Source organism: Humulus lupulus, chromosome 6, assembly GCF_963169125.1.
Source record: "Humulus lupulus chromosome 6, drHumLupu1.1, whole genome shotgun sequence".
In the NCBI taxonomy this organism is placed as follows: Eukaryota; Viridiplantae; Streptophyta; class Magnoliopsida; order Rosales; family Cannabaceae; genus Humulus; species Humulus lupulus.
In genome coordinates this window covers 94,917,918-94,923,397 of record NC_084798.1, presented here as the reverse complement: position 1 = coordinate 94,923,397, position 5,480 = coordinate 94,917,918, and the positions used below count along the sequence as shown (strand labels likewise).

Here is a 5,480-nt window from a genome sequence, read left to right as displayed (position 1 = left end):
TACTTTGGAAGATTGTGAAGAAAATTGAAGATCGGTTCAGTTTCTTAGTAATACTTCGCGACAAAAAGGATATAAGGGTTAAAGAAATTGAAGGAAGAAGTCTTTCATTTTGCTGTGTATAATGTAAGTATTCTTATCATTATTTGTAGCACACCAATTTTTTTTTTTATTTGTATAAATTAATTGTTAGAATTTTTTGGTTGAATTTTTGTGAATTTAATTGTTAATTATTTATTTATTTATTTTAATATGTGAATAATTGAGTTTTGGTTGACTGCACCAAGGAGCATGGTAGGTAGTGATACACCCTAGTTATTGAGTGTGTGCATGTGCATGTTGCATGGTGCACTTGTGTAGAATTTTCTACACACTTTATTTTTCCTTTTATTAGATTTATTAAGTTATAAAAAAAAATAAGAAGAGAAAATGGCTTGGGTGTGTGGAGCATAGTGTGAAAGTGAGTGATTCTATTCTTATTTTATTTGGCAATTAAAATGAAGACAATAGCTGTAAAGGGAATGGGAGGTTGTCATCTTTATTTCTGACCAATTAAGAGAAAATGAAATTAAATAAAAATAAAAGAAAAGGGGAAACTTACCAATTTTTTTTTTGCCTAGGGTTATTATGGGCTAGGTTAGAATAAAGAGGGAAGGAAAAGGGAAGAGAGCATTTTGCTCATTGGAACCCATGACTAGAGAGAGAGAGAGAGAGAGTGGGCGTGAGAAGAGAGAGAAGGAGAAAGAAAGGAAGAAAAGAAAAGAGGAGGAGGAAGAAGGTCTTGGAAAGTCTAGGTACGGTTTCTTGTATTGTTGATCTTTTGTTAATTTTCTAAGTCTAAGCTTTTTCCCCCCCACAATTATAAGATTTCTTTTTGTTCTTCTTTTCTTGTCATGGGTTTCGAAAACCCTAGGTACTCATGAGTGATTGCCATTTTAGGTATTGGTTCTATCAAGGAGGTAGTTAATCCCTAAACCTTATGCTTAATTTTGTTGTTTTATTGAAAGGATTTTGAATTTTTGATGCCTATTTGAATCTATGCCATGTGTTGATTTGAAATATTTGAATATAATGATTGTTGGCATTTTTATGCTTGTGTATATTTAGGTTTCAGCCTACTCTTAATCTAGGGTTCATGATGTTTTGTGTGTATATTGATAAGTATATTTATGAGGTTGAATGTTTGGATATGGTGATTTTTAATTATTATATGTTCATGTTAATGAAGGATTTTGGCTTAAGCATGTATATGGATCTTTCTTGTATGTTTGGTATTTCAATTTTGTTAGATCCATGTTCTAGAATCCTATGTAAATATTGGCATGGTAATTAAATATAGACTCTTGTGATCTTAGAAGCATGCCTATGATTTAATTGTCTATGTGATGATAGGGATTTTCTTAGAATAACAATATGATAATAGTTACATGCTAGGGTTTGTGATTTATTTGTATAGATTTAAACATGTATGGTTATTGTGTAAATTTTGTGAAGCATGATGAAAAAGATGGATTCTTGATTTGTTAAGCTTGCTGATTTTGGTGTTTAAATGATTTAGAATATGATGAAAATAAGGACTTTGCATGCTTAAATGATTTTGCAAGGGCTATGATGTTTTTAAGAAATTAAAGGGAATTTTGATATACATTAAAATTATGTTTATACTCAAATAAATACCTACATATATTTTTATTATTTTAGAGAAATTATGAGATTTTAATTTCAAGATAGTGATTTTTAAGAGTTTATTTTGTTGCTAGAATTTTTGGTAAAAAAATATTGGAAAGTCTTTTAATTGAAAGAACATTTGTGTGTTTGTGTGATACTATAACACCTAAGCTATGTAAATATTAAAAATGGGTATTTTAAATGTAACCATGAGTGTTCATTTTAATAGATATGATTTTTCTTTATTTTTAATTAAGAAAAAGGTTGAGATTAATTAAATGGTGACTGAAAGTTTAGTTTAATAAATTAAATGGTGGCTGAAAGTTTAGTTTAATAAATTAAATGATTTTAAAATAAACTAAATGGTGGCTGAAAGTTTAATTTAATAAATTAAAATTAATTATTTGATTATCACATATGAATTTATACTACATAAAATTTAGTCTTAAAATAATACAAACAAAATATATTTTTTCTCACACCTAAAAATTATATTTTCTCACATCAATTTTTGTAATTTTATTAGTTTAGATAAAATTGTGATTTTCTAAGGAAACATGATAATTATAAGTATTTTAAATAATGTCAAGCCTTAATTATTTTAATGTACTTTAAACATAATAAATTGATTTATTATATTTTTTTAAATGGCTAAATAATTTTTTTTTTATGAAATAAAAATAAAGTTTTAAGATGTTTAATCAACTTAGTAATTTCAAAGAGATAAATAATGGTAAGAAAATATGTTGCTAAATCCTCATTTTGAAAATGATAGAAATAAGCGCGTAGGAATTATCGTTTTTAACGTCACATTTTAACAACGTTCCCGTGTATGCATGTCGCATGCAAATACACTTTTACGTTAAAAAATATGTCTAATATTCAACCATATGATTTTTAGTTAAAAGCCACATGTAGAATATGTATAATTTACATTATTCTTTAGGTGATTTTATGTGTAAATATGCATGTTTGGAAAATATGTGTAATTTTCGCCAAGTGTGCATGGCCCATGCACACATGGGGTATATGAGTTGGGCACAAGAAAGTCTTATGTGATGCTAAAGAATGCTATTTGATTATGGTTATAGGCTCGTTGTGACGTTTGTCAGTTTTTGCTTTGCTTGGACCTGAGGTAAGGAAGTTAGATAGAATTTTACTTGTTTATGCTATGAACGGTAAGATTGACTTGTATGAATATAAATGATATATATGATGATGTACCATGTATGAAATGCTATTTTGATATGATATGATGATTGTAAGAAATTCATGTAGTTTTCCTTAGTTGTGATATGACTGGATTGCATGCATTTTTGTTTGTTGTATGATATGTAATGGTTGTTAGCGTGTTGAACGCGACACAACAAAGGGGTTACTAAGGATATGAAGACGTAACCTGAGTTACTAAGGATGTAAAGACGTAAGTCATAGGGCGGATGCGCCGAGGTTATTCAAGGACCAGAGTTCCTGTTTACCTCGACATGTGACATGGACAAGATAGGGGGCCATGTTCACAAAGATATGATGATGATGCTTATGATGATAATGTTCATGATGATTATGTATATGATGATGATGCTTATTATGATAATGTCTATGATGATTATGTTTATGAGGATGATGGTTATGATAATTATGTTTTTTTATGTATAACGATGTATCAATGTGAAAATATTTTGTTGTGTTTACTTGTGTGTTGTTTGTACTTCCTTACTGAGCTTTTAGCTCACCCCTTTACTTTCCCTTCCAGGTAGCAAATATGATTTCTCTTTGGCATGCGTGGTGATGTGGGGAGTTCCAATGTTAGGGTGTGTATGGCGTGGGGGTACCCTATGGGCGAGAAAACGATCAGCTTAACGCCAATTTCTAAAGAACAATGTTATGTTTATTTTTAATTTTTCAGAACTTATAAGTGGGACTTGAACTTTAATTTTTTTTAAAAACGTTGCATGGAAACTATTATTTTTATTTTAAAACTATTGGGCCCAACTTGCATGTTTTAGCAAGGCCCCACTGAGATTTTTCATATAATAAGTGGCTTTCTTCTATAAGTTTATGAGCATGTAAAAGTTTTACAAAGTATTAGATTATGGAGTTTTGCAAATGGTATTAGAGACGGTCGTCCATGTTTTCAAGGACCCTCCCCATACATGCTAAAGACGGGAAAATCTCACCTCACCTCACCGTGTCGTAAGTATTTGTTTTATGTGATATTACTTGTTTCTGTTTTATTTAATTTTATAGTTTCATAACTGCAGTATAGTAAGATGCCTCCCATTTTGAAAACTACTAAGAAACAACTACTCAAGGAAATACGCACAATACCCAAGGTCCAGCTTGAGGAGGATCCCTATGATTGGAAGATTGCGGTGTTAAAAACAACAACGGTGGTTTGTGATCGTATTCAAGGGATCATGAACAAAAGAGGAGCTTTGCTATGGCCCAGAGAGCAATATTGGGTGTTGAGGGAAGCACTGTCAATGTACTTTGAGGCCCTTCTCCAGTTGGACAAAGCATGGAACGACGTCGTTCAAGACGACTTGGACTTTAGTACCATGGAATACGTAATCTACGATCTTATAGACAACTACGATTTTAGTCGTGAGGAGCTGGTGTTGGTAAAGACGGATGATGGAGAGATAGAGGAGCGTTTGGAGACAATACACGATTTGGAAGGAGCCTTGGAAAGTCAGGAGGTAACTCATGCCATACCACAAGTGACCTCTAGGATGAGGGTGATGGCGAGCGCTCCCGGCTATTTTCACATCCCAGAGGACGTCTTTGATTACAGCTCAGGAGACGAGTCCACAGTTGAGGACTAGAGTCCATCGCGTAGATCGTTCCATGAAGTGTTAATGAATAAGATGGGATTTTTTTTATAAATTAGAACCCTAAGGATTTATGTTTTTGGTTATTAAACACTTTATGAGTTGTTTGAATTCTTGGAATACATTAGAACACTTTGAATGCTATGGTTTGATATTTTTCCTCTTGCAAACTCTAAATGATGTGGTTTTGAATGTATGATTTTCACGAATATCTATCAAACCATTAAGCTAATTTTCCTTCCTTATGGTTTTCTTTTGATGCCTTAGAATCTCATAATGTCGACTAGAGGAAGAGGAGGCAAGGGAAGAGGAGGAGGCTGAGGAAAGGGTGTCTCCACAAGGTCTAAAGCCATGACAACCCCGGATATAGAAATACCATCGGTCCAACCTGCAGCTCCAGCAACACCATGTGTGGATTTGGCTGCAGAGGTAGCAAGGTTGAGAGAACATCTAAGACTGTGAGATGAGGAATTGGCACATGCCAGGCAAGTGCCCCAAATGCCCCTAGTGCCTCAAGTGCCAGTGGCGCAGCCTCAGCCGCCAACACCACCACCTGCACCATTGCCTGTAACTTATGGGTTTTTTGCCAGTGTATGAACGTTTCAAAAAACAAGCCCCACCAACCTTTGAAGGGAAAGCTGATCCCATAGTGGCAGAGGATTGGTTAAGATTGGTCGAGGCCATCTTCGATCATGGAGTTAAATGATCACCAGAGAGTCTCATGTGCAGTCTATTTACTCAAGATGGATGTACGAATATGGTGGGATGTAATTAAATAGACCCGTGATTTGAATACCATGACTTGGGAAAAATTCGTCCAGAATTTTACCAAGAAGTATTACAGTGCGGCCGTGCTAGCAACCAAGGTAGATGTGTTTGTAACTTTGGTACAAGGAAACCAATCTATCACTGATTATGCACAGAAGTTCGATAGGTTGGCAAAATTTGCTCGTGAAGTTGTGCCAACTGAAACTCTGCAAGTCC

At 33.6% G+C, this 5,480-nt stretch overlaps 1 long non-coding RNA gene across 1 annotated transcript; it reads left to right on the top strand.

Moving 5' to 3' along the window:
• Positions 1–665: 665 nt before the first annotated feature.
• LOC133784126 (uncharacterized) lies at positions 666–3,775 on the top strand. The gene is made up of 4 exons (XR_009871146.1): positions 666–791; positions 911–956; positions 2,757–2,800; positions 3,419–3,775. It is a non-coding gene; the product is annotated as an uncharacterized LOC133784126 (long non-coding RNA).
• The last annotated feature ends 1,705 nt before the right edge of the window (positions 3,776–5,480 follow it).